Source organism: Pyxicephalus adspersus, chromosome 1 (assembly GCF_032062135.1).
Source record: "Pyxicephalus adspersus chromosome 1, UCB_Pads_2.0, whole genome shotgun sequence".
NCBI lineage: Eukaryota > Metazoa > Chordata > Amphibia > Anura > Pyxicephalidae > Pyxicephalus > Pyxicephalus adspersus.
This window is the reverse complement of record NC_092858.1, coordinates 78,713,504-78,737,004: the sequence shown is the minus strand read 5'-3', so window position 1 is coordinate 78,737,004 and position 23,501 is coordinate 78,713,504. Positions and strand designations below refer to the sequence as shown.

Here is a 23,501-nt window from a genome sequence, read left to right as displayed (position 1 = left end):
ATTACACTAATAAAACCTGGAACACTGGGGAGATTAAAATACACAGCATTGGACTGTTGGGGCATAATACAAAAAAAAAAATGGAAAAATTGTACATTCTAACAAGCCAGGCATTAGAAAGTTGGAACAAGTATAGGGGGCAGGTAGAACACTGACACAATAGCAGGGGTTACTGGATACCTATGGCATAAATAACTAGAAGTTCCAAATTTGCTGTGTCTAGCCCCGCCCACTCTTTTACCACCCGGCTAAAAAAAAATTCTGGGGAGAACACTGAAGTATGGAGGGGGTTGCACTCCTGAAAGTTTACACAGGATATTCTTTAATTTGAACCAAACCCGTAAAAGAAATGCTAAACCTCAGATAAATAAAACATCAATTTTATAAACACAGAAAATATGTATAGAAAGTTTGTGGGGACCTGTTAATATTGGAACTGATTATAAACTATGAAAAGCCTGCTGTAAAATCTCCTTGCCCAAAACCACAATTCCTAATGAAAACCATCTATGGCAACCTAAATATTTTTCTGTGCTCTGTAGCTTAAACTGAGCCTCTCTCTGCAATTTTCTTTCCTTCCTTGCCATACTACTGACTCAGCAATCAGGTTATGAGACTGAACAATAACTTCCTTCCCCTGGGATTGCTGACTACCGATACAAATCAAAGTACCACTTTTTTCTCTAAAATAAAAGTTGTCCTAAAAAAAACAAGCTTTATTTAGCGATTGGGAGACTCCTTTACAAAAGAGGCTGGTCCTGAAAACTGGGTTTTAAGTTAACATGTTGTATCACACGTAAAAGGATTTTGCACATCTGTCTTTCTCTCAGAAAGTAATTAGAACAAATATGGAGAAATTTTCATGAGCATGTGCAGTGTTTTACAGGAATCTGGGTGATAGATTTCTGATGAAAATAATTATCAGATCAGTTAGTCGAGTGCAAACTTGGCAGCAGATCTGCCCATGTGAAGCCAGCCTAAAGTTGTCTACAACGGCCTAGAAAGTCCTGCTGTTTGTTCACAAGATTCTGCTTTCCATAGAAAATTAGGGGGAGATGAGCTGTTTTTCCTGGTCCATGGGTATTGGGTATATGTCCCTTCCACTCACCTACAGTCTGTATCCAAACCCTTCTATCTTTTATGGTCAGAGAGCTTTTGCCTGCCTTCAGGTACTGCATTAGTCAGGCACCATCAACTGCTCTTTCTGATTTCCCATGGTAATATCTGGTCTGTATTATATTGCCTGCATATTTGTTTCCCTTTTGGCTCTATTTTGTTCATACATTTTTATCTCTACAATTTCTGTATGATTTTTGTATTCCATAAGTTAAGTATCATTTTTTTTATATTGTTTTTATTGCACTTTTGTATTTTAATGTTTGACAAGCAACTGTTTACTTATGTGTGTATTTTTTCTCTATCCCCCTCACCTTTAAAATCTTTAAATAAAAAAATGTTAAGAGACTTTCCTTATTCTGTGTGATATAGAGAAATTTCTGTAAAAAGATGTAAACCATAAACATCCACTTTATTTGCACATTAGAGGAGGATGCAGTTGTCCTTTTAAATCTGCTCCAAGTAACAGCGGAGGTAAAAATTTTAATAAAAATAGGATATGACATAAGAATGACCATTTACCATCCACCATAATACCTCTTTCTTACTTCTTTCTTACAATCATGAAAGGCATATGACTGACAAACTGGCTGAGAACTTCACTCCTCCCTTTAAACAACTTGATTTTCAAAATGTATTCCTTTAATCTGTTGTACAGCCAAAAATGTCATTCTCTGGGGGGGTGACCAGTTAAATACATGTTCTACACCTTCTATGTAAAATCTTTACTTTTTCAAAAGGAGTTTACGGGTGATTTTTTGTTGCTCTCCGCGAGTTAGACTTGTAATAATATTCAAAAGTAAAATCATGGCTTTGAAAAAAATGTACTCTTTTTATGAGTAAGTAAACAGGTAGACAGTGGGAGTAGCAGTTGATATAGTGTTCAAATAGGGTATTCAAAAATGCCAAAATATGGGACTTTCACGGCAGTTAAATATAAAATTAATATATTTTATTTACATCATTTTAAAAGAACTTTATACATGCCTTCCCCCATATAACAATTCAAGGGAAGTTAGATAACATTGTAACATACATAGGCTGAGTACATTACATATGAAGGGATCATCCGCCTGTGTACAATGTACTCTGTTTATGAGCATTTATTTACATTATCAAGTGATGGGAAACATTACGTGCGCCAATGTATTCTTGAAGACGATGGTGAAAAACAATGTGATGCAAAAATTAGCAGTTTCAGTGGGTCTAACAAAAATGCTACAAGAGCATCAAATTTGAAAAGACACTTGCAGGGTTTTCATCAGAGAAGTTGTGAATGAGAAAGATATCAATGAAAATATTCCATCTACTTCTGGGATAAAAAATGTCCAGAAATCTACTGAAGAAGATTCTTTATATCTGAAAGTTACCATAACAATGACACCAGAAAAATTCAAAAACCACATTATTGAAATGGTGGTAAAGAATAGTGTACCACTATCCTTCTTTTCACAGCCAGCCTTTTTAGGCCCAAATGAAGAAATGGCTAAAAAACTTGGTGTTTCTCTGGAACGAGAAGTATAAGGAAACTTATAATTGAAGAGGCCAAATATAAAAAGGAAGGACTATGAAAAGGTCTGAAGGGACATATTGTCTTCATAAAAATGGATGCATGCACACGACATGAGTCAATTATTTTGCTATTAATGTTAGATTTGTTGATGAAAATAATAAAACAATAACGCGAACCTTGGGAGTAAAGGACACCCAGGCACATCACACCAGTGACTATCTTCAGATGTTAGTGGAGGATGTTCTACAAGATTTTGAAATTAAAAAGAAATTGGAACAAAAAAAAGGAAAATGCTGACCAATCTCTGCTAATCAAAAGAAGGCCACATACCCTTATATTAATGTAATTCAAAATGTGGTAAAGAGAAGAAAAACGACAGGGTATTTGTTTGTTGTGGCAAATGTTTAGTCATAAAATGCACTATTATTCCCTAAATCAAGGCACTTAAATACAGTGAAACTAGAAGTACAAATACAGAATAATATTTTACAAACAATACATCAATTATACAGTAGGAAAAAAAAATGTAGCTTAACTGTCCTAAATTAGAGTAAGGACATCACAGTACCAATGACTTAGCAATAGTGAAAGAAGAAACAATGGGTCTCTGTCCTCTGGCTTGCAGAAAGCAATTCTGTGATTCTGTGAAAATGCTTTGCTCAGCTGGTAGAATTATAATGATATGTTTATCTGTTACAAGAGGCTGTGTCATATAATGTGTGAGACATTGTGGGTCACAAGCATCATTCAACCAACTTCGTCTGAGCTCAGGCTGTCATGTCTCCGCCCCCAGTCTGTGATTGGACGAAAGCAGAACAGAGATGAACTTAGATAACCCGCCATAAGCCAGAGGGATCCTGGTACATCTATCTAAGGTCTAGACATGGTCTTCATGGAGGGCATGCCGCCAAAAAGTGCAGAGCATACACTAACTAGTTAACAGGAAATTTGTAGCAGGTGCTCAGGAGTTTAAATTTAAAATATCTGTCTGCAACAAACGGCATATTGTTCAACAAAGGCCTGAGGTGCAAGCACTGAAGTATGGTAGAAGTTCATTGCAAAACTATGTCAGGGTTCCTACATAGGGAGATGAGGATTTAGTCAGAAGCCAAATCCTAAAGAATGAAGAGTACAGGTAGTCCCTGAGTTAAGGACATCTGACATGAGAACAGGGTTTCCCTGCTCCCTTGTGTGCTGGACAGAAGCTTCATAGGGGGGGGGTTGCATGACTTGCAGAAGAAATCTTTTGCTGTTCTGCAAGCTCTTGTAACTGTTTAATGACCAAGACAAACTTTGCAGTTGTTTCTTTTTGCATATCAAAGTACAGATTGCTCCAGACGTTTATGTATGACTAGGCTCTATAAAGATTTTTTTTTTTGCTTTGTTTGTGGTTAACTCACAGTGAGGATTTTATACAGTACCAGACATCATGCTGGCTAATAATATGTTGAGACAAACATCTGTCCTAATTGCATTCATTAAAATAATGTACCCGTTCTGACTTACATACTAATGTAACCTGAGGACTATCTCTACTGGAAAATATGATATGACCCTCACAGAACTGTCTCTACATTACTGAAAAAACTGTGGTTAGATGTCCCAGATATTTTAACTTAAGTACTTTAAACATGCTTTTTTCATTTCCCAAGTACTAATCTGTATTTGTAAGTGGTTCTGTGATGACTAAATCTTTGGTCTGAAGAACAGTGTGAGGTTGTAATGGATAAGAAGATACACAATGGTAGCTGTGTTCCGTTAGCATGTTTCATTATCACCCCGTATGTGATTGCCCTGTTAAACATGAAGGTTTATGTCACAACCTGTATATGCTATTACCCTAATGATAAAAGGTATGGAGTGTCACTCAAACGGGGTAAACATGTGGACGAGTGAGATGATTGCTTGGAATATATTTTAGTTATCCATGCAGGTAAGAGTAGGAGGTTAGGTTTGTATCCATGCCTTAGCTTGTCATTTTCTATCTGAACAATATTTATGTAAGAAGATATCATTGTAAAAGTGAGAAGGATTGCACTGAAGCAGCCAGTACGAGGACTCTCATACGGATAAGAGAACAATAAACAGAAAGCACCGTTCCTTACTTGAAGGATTTTACCAGCAAAGTCATCTTAGACCACTGTTTTAAAGTGAACATGCCACTAGAATAAATCAAATTTAGTGTTTACAAGCATACCTGTATTGATGTTTTTATTCTCAGCACAGGCATCTAAAAAGAATACCCTTCCCAGCCCTGATATTTATATTGTAAGTATACAGACAATTCCTGCCTCGTGTGCATTCTATAGATATAAAGCACATAAACCGAGCCATACCACACACCTAGGCTATTCCAATTGTGATTGCCATTCACAACACATAGCAGGATATCACACACCAAGCAGAAGTGATACTTCAGCACATGGCAGCATTGTTAGCACAATTCCAGGTCTGTGTGGAATTCCAAAGCAGGTTTCTTCTCTATCAGTCTGTCCATAATACACATCTTCACTGAATAACAGAGCATAGAATATGAATATGCCAAAAAAAACTTGTGCAACACATTGACAAACTGTGACAAAAATATTCTGCATATTGTAATAGTTGTCATACGTATTACAATGATCAGAGATGCTGGTTCATGCAGATGTAGACAGGTTAGGCCTGTTGAAGATGATACATATCCCGCATCATAACTTATTATCAGTGGATTAATAAAGTAAAGCACATCTCATTACATGTGTCAAACATATGTCATTGAGCACCTTAGCTTCCTGGGACTTTTAGCTGGCTGTTAAGTCACAAGTGTCAACATAATTCCCCACAATTATTTATCATGAGTGAGATGCAAGGAATTTGGAAACCTTCAACTGGAACTCCAGCGAGGACAAGGAATGGGGAGAAATCTTTTAAAAACAATTAAGCACAGGTGAAATGTTGTCAACTTTTTCTGTGTCCCCATTAAAGACTTTGACTGTTTTTTTTTTCAGTAGTATTGTCATCAATGGAACATGCGGTGAGTGAAGATACCCCAACAGGATTCAAACAACAGTACAAAAAATGAGATTTTACCTCCATAAAATAAAGATTTATCCGACGTTGTTTTTTTAAAATTTAGGGGGTTTTGTTTATTTTTATATGTGAGTAGGATGAACGTATTGTAAATTGCTTCATTGCCACCTAAAAAAAATTTCTCCATGCTATGTGAGTGAAACCCACAACATGCATGCTGTAGAGACGTGTGAAAAGTGATAGATTGTCAGAGTTACACCCATAAACTACAGAGCAAGCCTAAAGCTACGTACACACGTCAGATTTTTATCGTTCACGAACGATTTTTTGCCCAATCGATCGTTCGTCGTTCGATTGGAACGATAAAAATTGGAAGTGTGTACGCACCTTTACTCTAAGTCAGCAGGCATAAGTATCTCACTCCCTTTGAAGGTTCAGCACTAAAGCTACGTACACACGTCAAATCGGCATCGGCGGGATATCGGGCGAGAATCTGGCGTGTGTACAGCCCACGTCGTTCATCGTCCGTGGATCCGTCCTGGCGGATCCATGAACGCTGAACGACGAGCGATCCTAATGCAAGGGAAGGGGGAGAGTGCGCAGCAGGGTGCCACTCCGTCGCTCTCCCCCTCCCCTCTCCATAGAGCAGAACAGTGCTGTATGTACAGCACTCGTTCATGCATCTTGCGGTTCTTATCATTGGAAACGATCGTGAAAGATCCTTTCCAACGACAAGAATTGCACGTATGTATGCGGCTTTAGTCCTAAGCTGGGTACACACGTGTTGTAATTGTTGTTGGAAACGATTTTCATGATCCTTTCCAAGGACTAAGGACTGCAAGAAGGAGTGTTGTACATACAGCAATTTTCTGCTCTACGAGAGGGGAGGGGGAGAACAACAGAAACTCCATGTCATCTTGTTTAATTACAATTCAGTATAATTGTCTGCCTCCTCTTCCAGTCTCCGCACTGCCACGTTGTGGTTCTGAACAGTAAAAGAATAAGGTGATCATTACTTACAGTGGTGCTAAAATAATTATTCAACTCCTAAAATTTTGACTCCTTTAAAATTTTTGTTATAAACTCCCTCCATAACTTCCAAAGGGTTTTATGTAATCTCTGGTTCACTAATCAGAAGGTTTCTCTACCAAACCTGTAGTTTCACTCCCTAATCATCTCAGAGAGATAAAGGAACACTGGGTGCTATCTTCAAGACAATTACTCTAAGGCATAAGTATCTCACTCCCTTTGAAGGTTCAGCACTAAAGCTACGTACACACGTCAAATCAGCATCAGCAGGATATCGGGCGAGAATCTGGCGTGTGTACAGCCCACGTCGTTCCTGGCGCCGTCCTGGCGGATCCATGAACGCTGAACGACGAGCGATCCTAATGCAAGGGAAGGGGGAGAGCGCGCATCAGGGTGCCACTCCGTCGCTCTCCCCCTGCCCTCTCCATAGAGCAGAACGATGCTGTATGTACAGCACTCGTTCATGCATCTTGCGGTTCTTATCGTTGGAAACGATCGTGAAAGATCCTTTCCAACGACAAGAATTGCACGTGTGTATGCGGCTTTAGTCCTAAGCTGGGTACACACGTGTTGTAATTGTTGTTGGAAACGATCTTTCATGATCCTTTCCAAGGACTAAGGACTGCAAGAAGGAGTGTTGTACATACAGCAATTTTCTGCTCTACGAGAGGGGAGGGGGAGAACAACAGTTTCATGATCCTTTCCAAGGACTAAGGACTGCAAGAAGGAGTGTTGTACATACAGCAATTTTCTGCTCTACGAGAGGGGAGGGGGAGAACAACAGAGCAGCACCCCGCTGCGGGCTCCCCCCTTCACTTCCATCACGATAGTTGGTCCTCCATCGTCTATGGAAAAGCCAGGATGGTTGTTCAGACAATGGACGACGGGCGCTGTACACAGGCCAGATTCACATCCCATATCGGCACTGAGCTGATTATCGGGCGAGAAGCATTGAACGTGTCTACGTAGCTTTACTCCTATATGTGGGAAGGCCCCTCAATTAAATATTTAGGCAATCATATCCCCTCTGATCTGAGATAAATCAGTTTAATCCCCCCCCCAATATTACCTACTATTGCTAATGACCTGAACCACTGGTCTGCGTCTGCCCTCTCTTGGTTTGGCTTTATTGAGGTTATTAAAATGAACATCTTTTTTATATCCTTTACAAGCCTTACTAATCTGTAAAGCAAATCCCTTTAATAAATCACTGTATTCTCTGGTTTTTAAATATATCTGGGGGAACAAAGGCCCTCAACTCCATAGTTTACTCCTACAACGCTCTAAGCAAACGGGAGTCTTGACTTTTCCGCATTTTTGCTTTAAAATATGCAGCTCATCTGGTTAGGGTGATAGATTTTTGTCCTGGAGATCTAACCTAAGCTTTACAACACTCAAATATCACCCTACAATCTTACCAGCTTGCCCTAAATATCAGAAGACAGAGGTGTCCCCGACCAGTCCCTGCTTTTCTCCATTTTAGATTTTCTTTCCCTCTCCTCTGGCATGGAAGATGCTGTGTTTCTGAAACTTCGGGATAGAGGGATAGGCGGGGCCAAACATTATTAAAGGTAATTGGGCTTCAGGCTCTGATCCTAGGTTACCATCTGTGCCATATACCCTTGATTTTTGGAGGGCTCACCAATTGGCTAATTTTTTACATTCCTTGGGAGAGTGGGAGAACATTTTGCTGGTTTCCTTACTACCCTTGCAACCTTATATGTGGCAAGAGGAGCTCTCGGCCATGTGCATCCTGCTCAATTTTCTTAGATCTTGATTATGGAGGTGTGGGAGGGATTGAGGCACTATCTTATATATGTTCTGGTCCTGTCCGGTGTTATGATCCTTTTGAACCAGAGTTGGAGTTATTACTCAACAGTTGACTGATTTCATTATTCCAATGGACCCGGCCTTCTTTCTGCATCATCACAACACTTTACCTATCAAAATATATTCGCATTTCATTCTACGACATCTAATAAAATCTGCCTGGTCATGTATACTAATGGACAGTTCAAATCCAGTAAACATATCTACATACCATTGGTTCAGTAAGGTAAAGGAAGTTATGCTTATGGAGAATTTTACCTCTAGGCTTCATGATGCTGGAGAACAATCTACACAAACCTGGTTCTATTGGCTATATTAAAGGAATTTTGGTTTACAAACAAAACATAGATGCTCCTTAGAGAAAATGTTTTCACTTATCTGCTATGGTTAGATGGACATTTGTATATTGGACTGACATTGGGAGGTTTAAGATCCTTTTAAGTTGTTTATTTATTAGTTTCCATTACATTATGTTCTATTTTTGTGTTTGTGTTGTAACAAAAAAATTGTAATGCTATATTTCATAAAAGGTTCTGTAAATAAAGAATGTTATAAAAAAAAGACATTTCTCTTGGGGTCTATTGCTAAAGCAGTGAATCTGTCATTCATCAAAACATTCTCTGGTGGAGAATCTTCCAGGTCCATGTGTTTTCAGCGGCAGCAATAGGTTCTCACAAAATGTTTCACCCATTAGTGACTTGACATGACTTGTTCTGCATTGTCCCTCTGTGTGAAAGTTTCCACCTTCATAGAGGCATGGTTTTGCCTCCCTATGTTAGAGCCTCCGGCAATAAGAACTGTGAGGAGCAAAGTAGTGACATGACATAATTTCACTTCAAAACACCTAAGGCAACAATGAGTAGATCTTAAACAGTAGATATACAACCAAGCACCAGGCTGTAGGAACAGGACAAAGGTTAGGAAAAAATATACATTTTTAGAATACTTCCTTGGACAATTAATATTTATTTCTAAATGTTCCCGTATACATTGCAATTCTTCTGTATTAAGGTTTGAGTAGAATGGTTTCTTTGTCCCCAGTTCAGGCCAGATCAGATTCATATGGTTTAAGGATTACCAATACTTCTTCCTTGAATCTTTCTTAAAGAGAATGGAGAATGTACATATTTCAATTTGGTTGGGTCATTGAAAATTATTACATGAAGACACTAGCATACACGCCATACTTAAAACAGGTGTTAACCTTAACTGGATGACATCATAGAAAAAAAAAACCTTTTTTTTTTTCAAATAAAAATTGTTTTTACCTACTTTTACATTTTAATGCTGCTTATATCCCCTATCTACTTTCTGCATGCATGCGTTAACTCTATAATCAACTTTACATCATTGCTTTGGCCCAGCTTCCTGATACTAATAACATTGGACCATGTCTTGTGCAATGTACGTAAATGTGGCCACTTGGAGTTTCCATTATATGTAACTGGGTACACAGCTGTCATCCCATAATAGGAAGTGCATGAACAAGAACTTTCATGACATGATCTTCTGGTTTTATTTAATTGAAAGTTAAATATGTGACAGATTTGCTCAAAACTCTTTTTGAGCTGACAGAAGAGAACCTTTTGAACTTGAAACTGTAAGCATGTGATGTCAGTCACACATCCTTCATTTATGATGGATTACAAAGGACAAAGCCCTTTTCCCATCTTTTCCATCTTCTCATCTTGATAACTTCCTATGTAGGAGGAGGGAGTATCAGCTAACATAATTTCTGGCGGAATCTACAGGTATTTTTGAACAGCCAAAGAAAACACTTGATATAAAGGTAAGTAACCAGATCATATTTGTCAAAGAACAAAAAAACATAAGCATAGAAACAAGACTGAGAATTTAAGTATATTTATCCCAGAGGTTGTCACATTCAAGGAGAATTCCAGTTATCAGCCCCAGAAGACCCTTTCACAGCAGACCGCATGCATCATCATTGTTGGGGTAAAGGATCTGTCTACCTGGTGGCAGGTAAGTTAGCCCTTTAACTCTATCAATGGCAGAGGTTGTAACTAGAGTCGCGCGACTTGGACATGAGTTAGACTTAAGTCGCCTAATGAACGACTTGCAACTCAACTTGGGGGTTTTCCCCAGCGCCTTGCAATTCGACTCGCAACTTGCTTGCTCTGCTGACAGCTAAAAGGAGAAGGGGGGAAGGCAGTGAGTCTTCTGTAACACCTCCTTTCTCCCCACCTTGCATTCTAAGTTTCCTCCTCTAACAGCTGAAGGGAAGGAAGGAAGGCTGTGTTACAGAAGCTTCACTGCCTTCCTCCTTTCCCCCTTCAACTGTCAGAGGAGAAAGCCATGGACTTAGAATACGATATTGTGCTCAAGAACAGGATCAGAACTCTGTTTCTATATGGGAACAAATGGGGATAAATTAAGTGACTTGGCTTGGGACTCAACTTGGAAGAATTCTTGGTGACTTGAGACTTGACTTGGTGTCAATGACTTGGGACTTGACTTGACCTCTGACCAATTCGAGCTTCATTTGAACTATGAAATCTACTAACTAATTTCATAGAATAGCTTCAGTTTACTTATGGAGGTTCAGTTTAACTATTAAATCTACTAGTCTCTGACTTCATAGAATAGCAGTTGTGCGGTTACGTGATGCTTGTCAGTAGAACCAGGAAGAGCAATAGCATAGTCGTTACAAAGTCTGGATCCTTTGGGTTACATTGGGTTTACTGTATCCCAGGATTCTGTGAATATGGTCCAATTCCAAATAATCAGAGACTGCCCTACTCCGAAGAGTGTTAAAGAAGATGTGAGTGGTATCCAGCAAATCTGTTAAGCCATTGGCCCTTAGATGGGTATCAGTAGTATCTGTAGGTTGTTGCAGCAGTTACAGTGTTAGATCTTATCATAATGAGTCCAGAATGACTGAAGATAATCATGCTGAAAAGCAAGTGCTCATTTCAGCTCTGTAGTGACTAGTTTTAAGGAGATAGTAACAGCCAGTGGTAAAAACTTTGAAGGCCACCAAGTAGTCTGACAAAATCAAAGCTCTTCCCGTCTAGCCCTCATGGCATAAATTGATTTCAGGACCCAGGTGGAGACACAATGTGACACACTGTGGGCATTAGGTGTGCTGGATCTAGCTGAGGTGCATTTGTTGCCTGTCAGTGATACTAATGGTATACAGGTGCAGGTTTTCAGGCCAGGTATAATGGAGTGTCCAGTAAGGGAAATGATGGAATTATTTTAACAGAACCTCTGACAACAATAAAACCTGGTAGGAGATCCTCCATCATTCCATCTAGAATGTGAATAAAAAGATTTTGATATGGTCAGAAATAAAATGCTATAAAGGCTTAATTGGTTCTAAATGTAAAAGTAACAACTAAAAATCTACCAAACTGTACATATGAGATATGGATAAAACATACCACAGGTTTTCTGTTGAAATCAAGCTGTAAAATATCATAAGGGTACAAATTTTACTGTACAAATTTAACACCAAAATTCTAAAGATTTACAACTGCAGAAATCAAGAATTATTTCTATATAGTGGGAATTTATTACAGTTTTTAAAACAGGATTAATAAACGAAAAATCAATATATCTGGAACTGAACTGTGTAAGACATTTAAGCACACAACCAAGAAGACAATGACCAAGCCATCTTTTAGGTTCAGGTAGAGGATGCTGTCAGAAAAGGAACTTTATAAAGATGATTGAAAGCGTACTGTGAGAATAGTAAAAAAAAACGTAAGTGTCCTATTTACACATTATGTATTCATGCAACATAAACATGAAAATACATTTCTATAACTAGCTCCAATTTAAGACAATATTTGTATTAGTATTGACTAAAGTACAAACATGTTAGTTTATAGAAAAGCTTTTTGTAGCGTTTATAAAGTATAGATCTCAAACTTCTTTAAATTGTATTTAATTTCAGAGAAATACGTTTTCATAGCTTTTCTTTGGCTTTTATCTAGATAACTTCTCTCTGGCTGTATGCAAATACACTGCTTTAAAGAATAAAGGGAACGTTTAATCAACACAGTAAAGCACCAAGTCAATCTTTCCTGTCAGGATGTGTTATTGTGAATACATTTCAAATGCTTTAGTGCAAATGAAAGCAGGATGGTCAACAGCAAGTCAACCCCCGAAGAGGGAATGGCATTACCACAGACCGTGTAACACACCTTAGTTTTCTTTTTTTCTAAAATTTTTCTTTCTATTTTGCTAGTGTCACTACTGGTACTGTACAGTTACAAGAGGCAATATCTGCAGCCCCCTCAGGTTGAACAGGTAGTTCAGTAACTCCAGCATGGCACATTCATACATGCTGTGGTAAAAAGGTTTGCTGTATCTACCAGCACAGTCTCAAGAGCCCGGAGGTGATACCAGGAGATGGGTCTTTATGTAAGGATAATTAGACAGGGCCATAGAAGGGCAAAAAGTCAGCTGTTGGACTAGTATCTGCACTATTGTGTGAGGAGGAACAGGGGAAGCACAACAAAATGACCCCTTCAGCGTGCTACCCATGTGCATGTTTTTCACCAAACACTCTATAAGTGTGGCATGTGGGCCCGAAGTCCTGTAGTTGGACCTGTGATCACATCCTAATACCATGAAGGGCTTCTGGCATTTGCTAGAGAACACCAAAGATGGCAGGTTCTCCATTGGTGTCCTGTTCTCTTCACAGATGATAGCAGGTTCATGTGACTGAAATGAGTCTGAATACACGGTGGTGAATGTTATGTTGCCTGCAACATCATCCAGCATGCCTGGTTTGGCAGTGGGCCAGTGATGTTCTGGGGGGAAAATTTACTTGTAGGGTCACACAGACCTCCACACTGGTAATGGCATGCTGACCACAGTTAGGTCCTGGAAAAAATCCTCAGACCCATTGTCAGAACTTGTCTGCTTGTGCAGGATGTGACCAGAGTGTGAAGGCAGTTAATGGATGACAAAGGTATTGATGCCATTGATTGGCTCCCACGTTCCCTAAACCTGATTGCTTGCCCAGAGCTTGTCTGGAGTGCATACAGGCACTGGGGGCCATTACACTACTGAGACACATCATGAGTTGTTATGATGAAATTCGTCATTCATCATTAGTCATTTGTTCTGTGTTTTCAGTTTTTTATTTAGATTTTCAGTGTGATTGTGAAATCAGCCCCTCAATGGGTTAATGTTTTGGGTTTCCATTGAATGTTCCTAAACCTCTTTGTTCTCAATGAATTACACATTACAGTTATCAAGATCTGGTATGTATGTGGTCTTAGTGATCCCTTCATTTCTTGGACCAGAATATATTAAACTGCTGGTTTGTTAAATTACTCAGATTTGCAAAAGGCATCTCAATAGTTCTGATTCACTAGGCTAAAAAAATTACAGTACATAATAGCAAGATTTTTCATTCAAAAGCAGATTCTAGGCTGCACAGAGGCAGGGGATCTGAGTAAGGTAAGCTTGTGTGAGCAGAACAAACTGGGAGGTTGTGTCTAGGTATGTTTGTGCCTGAATGGACAGGAATCTCTTAAAACTAAAGGTGTGACTGGGAGAATACCAAACTGGGAGACTACCAAAAGAGCAGATCTGCAGCTTAAACAAACAAGGAGAGACTTAAAGTAGCTAAAAATAAAGTGCTGCACAGCCAATATTTCATTATTATTGGAAACAATCTATAATGATTGTTTCGAGTGACAGTAGGAGCAAATGATCAGTGATCCAGACCCTAGATTTTTGACATAGATAATCAAAAACATTCTTCTGGGGCATTTGTACAGATCCTTAAAGATCATTAGAGAACTGGTGAAGCAGCTAAAAAGGCTCTGAAACATTACAAGAACAGGTCTACTTGAATGTGACTAACCACTACTAAATATACAATGTCCTAGATAAATAAGACCCTTCACAGACATCTTTAGAGAAACCTACCCTGGAATTTAAAATTGTGACCTGTGGTACTGTATCTTGGTGATTTAATAAATCTTTCAAGTATATTTTTAAATAATAATGCCTTAGTTATCTTATGGCCTTTTTGGGGTTTCACTGTTTTGTTTTTGTTTTGTTTTTTTTGTATTGATTGACATAATTTGCAAATTCTGCTTATTGTGTATATGCAAGTAGGCGATAAAATTTTTAGGAGCTGCTGCAATTAATTTTTTAGATACTGCTTTTTAGAGACACTTAATGCCTATTGACTTTGAAAACTCAAAGATTCTTGGGATCCCTGCACTGTCTGCTGATAACACAAAAAGTTTGCATTTACCCCTGCACATTAAATATCTGAATGGGAAAGAGCTTTCATTATATTCTTTATTATAATCTTGTTGTGGGAAGATCAACCATTTCCTGTTGACTCATATATATTACTGTGAAGGCAAAACGAAGTTCCAAATGTACAAATGTGCTAAAAGCTTTAATGGCAATTTCTCAGAAAAGACAGTTCTAAAGTAAATAGATTTGCAATGAAATCTAAGCATGATGGTGCAATGATGGTACTTTAAAAATCAAGCCTAGTGTACATGAGTAAAAACAACAGAAGAAAATGATATATTTGCATTATTTTGGTGTACACAGTGCAACAACCAGTCAATGTACCCCAAAACACTGTTGGTCAGTGTGGAATCCACATCAATATGGGCTGTAAAAGTGCCGCTTTTGTTGCTTTCATGTCTCTCCTCTATGACAGCAAGCCAAAACCATACAATCAGAGGTAGGATGGAAATTTTTCCACAACAAAAATTACAGGAAAGGTTGGGGGTCTGGTGTTGTGTACAAGACCAGTTGCCCCACACCAGGGGAAAAATCAGTAGTAATTGGTCCTAATATAAGAAACTGCACACAGAAAAAGAAATAAAGAAATTGACCCAATTTGGATTCCTACATGAATAAAATAATAATCCTGTGATGTAGGAACACACATGTCTCTTGTACTACAGACAGAAATTATTTAGCCTGGAACTCTTTAAGTAAAGCTATCAAAAACAATCTGTATTATGAGTTCTCTTTTTTTACTCTTTTTATAAGAAAATATTTACTGTACTGGGTCTGAAATAGAGAATTATTACCTAACTTTCAGTAAAATAAAAAAGACAAACAATTATAGCTGAATACTAATCAAACAGTAAAAATATTTGTTTTCAATTATAAATGTTATTTTTTCCCATTTGTAAATCTGTGAAGTGGAAAGATAACATACTGTTAAAAAAAAACATGATTTTAAGAGAATACATGTTCCATAGTAAATGCTAAGTTAAAGAGGCACTCATAGGAGAATAATGCATACTATAGCATATTTTGGGTATAGCCACACTGCATTGCCCTATCCAGAATTGTCTTCCATTTAAGAATATGAGGGTGTTTGTGAAAAGAAGAAGAAACGAGGAAAGTTAAGTATGGAAGTAACCGGGTGAAGTAAATGTTAATATTGATACAACAGCTGTTTGGCCGATGGACTTTATGTAGGGGTAACGTTTTAATAGTTTCCAAAACCACCTCTAGTGTAATAAGGTTATCAAGCCATTCAAGAGAGTGATCAAGGCAAGGGAGGGAACAATGGGATAAATAGATAATAATTGGCATGTACAGTAAGTGTACTCCCATATTAAAATTATGGACTGCGGTGTAAAGTCAAGTATAGTATTCGCCCAATGTCTTTACTTTGACTTCTGGATCCATCTACAGAGCACTTGTTTTCTACCTTATCCAGGTCAAACTCTGTGGAAGTTAAATACAAACATCTGTACTTTTGCATTGTGTTAGTACTATGGCGCTACTTTGTAAAGCTTGTTCAAATGCTTAAGGGCCATGACCATGGACTTAAAAAAATACTGTATAATATTAATAATTAAAAAGGGAGGTTCCCAACCGCATTGCTAAGATAAGTAAATGCCCATGTACAGTGGCCTAAATGCTTCCTTTCAAGCCACCAATAGTATAGAAATTTGAGACATTTAGTTTGCATTTTGCAAGAAATATAATTTTAAAGTTTAAATTCAGTTTAAAGCATGAGATTAGTGGGAGCATATTCAAGGAGGTAATCATGAAGATGCCAGTGGCATTTCTACATCAGAGCAGTGCCCAGGGCTCCCAAAGGAAAGGAATGAACATTACGACAATATGTGGAAGAAGAAAAATATGTGTCTGAAGAGCTGCCATCATTAGATCTTTCAATCAAACTGTCTTTGATCAAATGTGTTTTGGTGCATGTTTGTGGTGCAGTTTTTCCTTTTTTAGGCCCTCTATATCTGAAAACTATGTGAATCCATTCCAAAAGTTTGTACATAAAATATTAAAGCCAAGGGACTCAAACTATGTTATAGCTTCTTAGACTTAAAATGTTTTGAACTGCTGGGGGTCACATGTCTAGAGACTAAGGGCCTGATTTATTAAAGCTCCCTCAGCTGGAGATGATACACTTTCATCAGTGAAGCTGAGTGATCCATTACCCGAAATGAATCTGGGCCAGGATTCAAAACATTTGCTAGCAAAAAGAAAATGACTTTGAAGAAATCCATTCCAGGTTTGCTGAATCACCCAGCTTCACAGATGAAAATGTACCCTTGGAGAGCTTTAACAAATTAAGCCCTAAGAATTTAATTTGTAAGCCTAGTTTGTTTTTTGTTCAAGGTAATATTGCTAATCATGTTGTCTGTGCATTGACTCAAAAAATTTCCATTTTTACTTCAAATTCTGAAAGAGTGTCTGCAAAAGGATTTGAATTCTCAGAACTTACAGACTGATTTTTTTTTTAATGTACCTGCTGAAATATACTAAATGCTAGTGTAGGCAGACTTCCCTTTTTTTTTCAATGAATTAAATGGGAAGTTATTTCAATGTCATAATTTTCTCCATCAGTAACATAATTTCCCAAGAACATTTCTAACATAATAAACGCCCTACAGAGTAAAGACCTATGGTACGTTTTAAGCCGCCTTAACCTGTAAATGTTTGTGGTACTCTATGTTGTTTTTTTTACATTGTAAATCCTGTGGTTTGTCTCTGTCATCATTGTTACATGTAATGACATTGGAAAAAAAGAACTTTCTTGAAATTGAATAGGTTTTTTAAATATTATGGCAGCAGCAGTTTTTTTCCACCTTGAAAATAATATATGTTAAAATAATAATATGGGTTAGATTTATTCTCCTCAATTTTTATATTAAATGTAGGTCCCACTGCACAATAGACAAAATAGGGTTATGAGAGGTGAAGGGTTCCCCAAAACAGACACAGATGACTGGCTTGGTATCATGGGTTTACTGAGGAGTCAGACTATACTTGACTCCTGGTCCCCTAAAGAGGGTTATTCTCCTCTACACAGGTCTTGAGGAATATGGAGTACGTAACCATCTGGTGCCATTGGGGAATGCTGATGTCAAAGCTGAGTTGTCCATGAGGGGGAGGCCCTCTGCCAGTGTCTGGATGGATCCAAGGTGTTTGACGCAACCTGGATCACTGGGCTTGCCTTGGGAGAATGCTGAGAAGATCTTAGGTGTCAAGTTCAGTCCCACTCAAGAGACCGCACTCTATGGTTTCAATAATTTTTATTAAGTTTCAAAGAAAATAGGTACAAAATAAAACTATTTACAGATATTAAATCTTGTTACAAAATATAGCAATGGTAAGCTTTCAGATACATAACAATCAATAAAAAAAAAGAGGGGATGCAAATAAATGGTTCAACAAATACAGAACAAATGATGGGTTACCAGCTTTATATATCCAGCAAAAAAAACCTAGATCCAGTAAAATGCAGCTATCCTATCATTACCATGTAGTAAATAGGGTCATCTTTAAATTAGGCATAAAATACCGAGTCCAGGGCTCCCAGGTAAGTGCAAATTTACCATGGGCATCATTTAAAATACTAGATAATTTCTCATTGATACACATAGGGCCTGATTTATGAAAGCTCCCCCGGGCTGGAGAGAATACACTTTCAGAAGTGAAGCTGGGTGATCTGGAAAACATGGAATGGATTTAAAAAAAAAACATTTGCTAGCAAACATTTAGAATCCTGGACCAGATCCATTCCAGGTTTGCTGGATCACCCAGCTTCACTGATGAAAGTGTATTCTCTCCAGCGTTGGAGAGCTTTCATAAATCAGGGCCACATTGTCCACTCTGAGTTTAACCTCATGAAATGGTATAGATTGCTTCCTCCAATTTCCAGCTTTGGTCTGTTTAGCTGCTATCAGAAAATAAGAACACAATATAAATTGGATATTGGATAAACTTGCCGGTTTAAAATGTAATAAAGCCAGGGGTCTCTGGATACACGTGTAAGGAAAAGACCAGACAAAAGTCTGAAAACTCTTCCTTAGAAACAGATAGCAAAGGTACAGGTCCACCAAATATGCATCACGTTACCTGGTTCCCGACACCCTCTGTAATAGTTTCCAGACCCCTGAGACATACAATACTTTAGGCGCGCCGGAAGCATATATCATCTGGTCATGACTTTATATGCTGATTCTACCATCAAAGTATTTATAGAGTAAGAGGCCACCCTAGACCAAGCTCTATGCCACTCCTCAGCTGGTCTTGATCTTTTGAGATCCGACTCCCACTTAGACACATAAGTATGAAGTTGGGGTGCAACCAACTTGTTAATTTCGGTGTAAAATATTGATATTAACTTTGGTATCTGAGGCGTTCTCAAACAGATAATAGAATGTCGTAGATGAGTGTCCCTATCCCTGATAAATGAGCTTAGCCAATGGCTCAATTGCAATACCGGAAAAATTCTCTCCCTGGCGCATCATGAGTACTTTTAATAGATTCAGAGCTTTTAACTTTGGAATTCTTTAACAAAGAAAACACATTTGTAAAGTTATGGGTGCTCCACCAATCAAAAGCCCTTGGGGATATAAAACCATGTTGAAACAGAGGGTTATTCTGGATAGGCATTAACGGGAAAAAGGGTGACATGAGGGCACTAGAGTATTGCTTATTATCCCAAACTGAAAATATATGTTGTAGATGGGGACTCATACCAGAGGATCTGAGTTTATTAGGGAGCCATGGCAGAGCACCTATTTCCATAGGATGGCATAGATCCTGCTCCAGTTGGACCCATAAAGGCACCCTATACCCAGCATAAATGGAAGTGATAGGGGCAATATGGGTTGCCTGGTAAAATTTTATAAAATTAGGGACTCCTAACCCACCTTGTTTATTATGTACATATATTGACTTTTGTGGGATTCTTGATTTCTTCCCATTCCAGATAAAATTTAGTACTGACTGTTGAAAGGCCCGCATTTGTCTGGGTGGTACTCCGACTGGAAGAGTCCTAAACATATACAAAATTTTAGGTAAAATAGTCATTTTGACCAAGTTAACTCTACTAAACCATGAAACTGCACACGGTTAAGCACATAGTACAGATATTCACAGGATATAGAATCGAACACCTTGTGAATGTCTAAAGACAACAACATACTAGGGATTTTCATTCTTTGAGCCAAATGGATCAAGCTAATTATCTTTCGTGTCCCATCTGGAGCCTGTTTTCCCCGGGACATACCTAACTTGGTCTCTATGGATCGAAGAATGTAAATATTTATTCAATCTATTTGCTAGGATTTTTGCCAAGATTTTAATGTCCACATTTAGCAATGATATAGGTCTGTAGTTATGTGCGTCTAAGCAGTCTTTTTTTGGTTTTGGTAACATTATTACATGAGCTAGAAGGGATGAGTAGGTTTAAGGGGTGGTTCTTGAGGGTGTGACTTGAGATGATTAAAAAAATTGACAAGATGGGGAGCCAAAACTTCCTCTAGTAAGAAGCTGAAAACCAATCCGGGTCTGGTGTTTTGTTAGATTGTAAAGATTTAATGGGCATGATTGTCTCAGTCACAGTAACATCAGCATCCAATGTTGCAGACATCCCTTCAGTTAATATGGGAAGTTTGATATGGTCAAATAGTATATTTGGAGCTAGGGAGTTACTAGTTACAAGAACTGGAGATTGGTCAGACCACGTTGAGGATAAAATTTTGGCCCTATTTATTTGGGTGTATAAACACATGATCGATTCTAGTAAAACTCTGATGGGAAGAAGAATAGAACGTAAAGTTCTTTGTAGAAGGGTGAAGCTCCCTCCAAACATCTATAAATTTGGGATCCCATATATTATCTCTAAAAGTCTGGGGATTTGAATTGGGGGCTTCCTGTAAAGTCTTTGCCCAAGAAGATGATTTATCTAACTTGGTGTTAAGCACCAAATTAGAATTGCCCATCATAATTATCGTACCTTTTGCATGTTTACTGCTGTCGTTAGCAGATGTTGGAAAAATTTAGTTTGATGAGTATTGGGAGCGTAGCAATTAACTATGGTAATAGCAGTATCAAAAATCAGACCTTGTGGTATTAAGTTTCTACCTGTAGGGTCCTGTACCACCTTTTCACAGGTAAAAGGCATATTGTTATGAAACACTGTGTTTACCCCACGCTGAAAAAGTGGCATGAGATATCTGAGGATACTGATTGTGTAAGTATTTGGGTCAGGAGGAGTTGGAAAATCTAGTTTCCTGCAGACATATTGGCCCTAATTCGTCAAGCAAAATCGGATGCTCGCTCGCTCGAAATCGTAAGCCGTCACGCAATTCAGCAACTGAATGAGCTCGCGGCCGGAGCCGCGCATCTCCGGCAGCTTTACACTGGCGAGCTTGCATTAAAAGTCACTGTTCCCTGGAAGCGCGAAAGTACGCGCAACCAGCGAGCGCGGATTTTATTGATGAATCAGGGCCATTATGTTAGCTCTCTGGGATGAATAGCAACTAAATGCCCTGATTTTTATAGAATGTTTAAAGATTACATCCCTGCAAGGCCCGTCTGGCTTTTTAGGGCCCAATGCTCTATGGATACGTTCACATTCTACCCAATATGTAGTAAACTCAGGTAAAAGATCCTGGAGCAATGCAAGAACAAAAGCAGGGACGTCCACGATAGATCCCCTTTATAAGTAATGGGGGGGACTTCTGCGATGGCGATTTTCCATGCCTTCTAAATGGAGTAAAGCATCCTTCAAATCTTCTTGAATGGAGGTGATATCATAATCATGAGACTCAATGACTGTGATGGCATCATCCATTTTGGCTTCCATCTCATTATTACAAGTGCCCAGCTCCCTAATCTGCTAGTTAGGTTCAGAGACAACTTATCAGTGGCCTGAGTGAGCTCCAACTGCAGGAGCTGTTTAAACATTTCTAACAAGTGAGAATCCAGGCACAGAGAACTGGGCTGAGCACTGAGAATTGATGCAGAAAGCCCATCACCAGAGGCGTCCTCGGAGAGATCTGGTGACTGGAGAGGGAATAGAGGCCTCATCACTAGGTCTGCAATCTGCCATCTTGACAACTGCTGAGCAGAGGAACCAGCTGCGGGAGTCCGTGCCTGGGACATAGATACAATGGTAGACTTCCCCATTGAACCTGCGGGTCTTCCGGTGCCAGAAAATGTAAAAAGCGCCCCCGGTACTGCTGTGACCTGCCACTATTTTTAGCTATAAGCTTGGGTGTCTGAGAGCCGAGTAAGGCTGCGACCATCTTTGTCTGCTCACTAGCACCCCCCGACACCACAATCTTTGGATACTTCTGTTGCCATAGTTTGCCAATGCCTGAATTTGCATTTTAAATGCCTTTGGAGTGCAGGACAGAGAGCAGTGCCAGCCTAATACGTGAATATGTGCCCTTCCATTGAGTCATTCTGACCACACTAACCCACACACATAGTTACATAGTAAGTCAGGTTGAAAAAAGACACTTATACATCAAGTTCAACCACTGGGGAAATGAACATATCCCAGATATAAAACCCCACAGACATAGTTTTCAAAACACATTTATTAACATTTATAAATAAATGATATCACAATCATTCCAGAGGTTCAGTTTTCTAAACATAAAGCTGTGCCAAAGTAATGGAGGCCAGCCCTCAATTTACCGTTAAAACAGCTGCATAAAGAAAATGGTACCTTGCTTGCTCTTTTTACCTGTTGTAGTTGCCCTTCTGGCATATACTTTTAATATCTTAGAGTTCTTCTTACCCATAGGGACATTATCTACTTGCCTGATTTTCTGCCCACCAACGTCTATCAACACTGAACTTTGAAGCCAATAAATAAGTTACTTAAATTATATTTTTATTATTATCAGAAAAACATGCCTTGATTAAGGAAAAAGCAACACATTTCTAGTTACTAGGTACAACCCCCAATATTATTCCCACTGCTGTCAACAGCCCTGCATGGAGAATACATGACTCCTTGAGCACTTTTGTTTTTGTTGTTTATTTCTGAAAAAAGCTGATATTGAATGTGTACAGATTTAAAGAAAGACCAAGCGTATAATCTATCTTTAAGCATTTTGCAATCAAAAACTTATTTAGGCTGTAGACACTGCAGATGACAAATCCACATAACAAAAGGTAACAAGTTTGTACTTAATAGGCCCAAGTTTCTCTAACGCAAAGAGTTTAATAAACCTAGTAGATCTCACATATATGTTTTATATAGCTAATGCCAAACCAAGTCTGATAAAAAGTAAAACATAATTGATTTTGTAAAATAAAAAATATTTACCATCTGTAGAGATATAGGTAACATGTCAATGAACCTTTAAATAGAATGTTTCTGAAACATGGGTGATTTTTCCACAAATACAGTGAACAGTGATTGTGGTCTGATGTCTGGAAGCTGTGATCAGAAAGGTGTCACTGGTCTCCAAGGCTTTCACGTAATGAATGCAATCATGCAATTCATTTACACATAAATAGCACAAACAGGAAGTCAAAATGTTCTTTCAAAATATAGTGAAGCTTGCATGATACTCGGTTCAGTTGCTTTATAGTGTTGCAATGAGAAGTAGTTAAAGAAGATTGGCGTGAACACAGCAATAGGCTTGTCTTAAGACTGTAAGTTGTCATTATTGTTCCTATTGGATATGTATTTGTATATATATATATATATATATATATATATATATATATATTTATTTATTTATTTATATGTATTGTA

The 23,501-nt window shown here is 38.4% G+C and overlaps 1 protein-coding gene across 3 annotated transcripts in view; it reads left to right on the top strand.

The window, feature by feature from the left end:
• Nucleotides 1–23,296: 23,296 nt before the first annotated feature.
• Nucleotides 23,297–23,501, top strand: part of SCIMP (SLP adaptor and CSK interacting membrane protein) — a 22,627-nt gene continuing 22,422 nt past the window's right edge. For all 3 annotated transcript variants that reach the window (XM_072415463.1, XM_072415471.1, XM_072415455.1), the window contains exon 1: nucleotides 23,297–23,398. The gene's annotated coding sequence lies outside the window, so the exon portion shown is untranslated. The remainder of the gene's footprint in view (nucleotides 23,399–23,501) is intronic.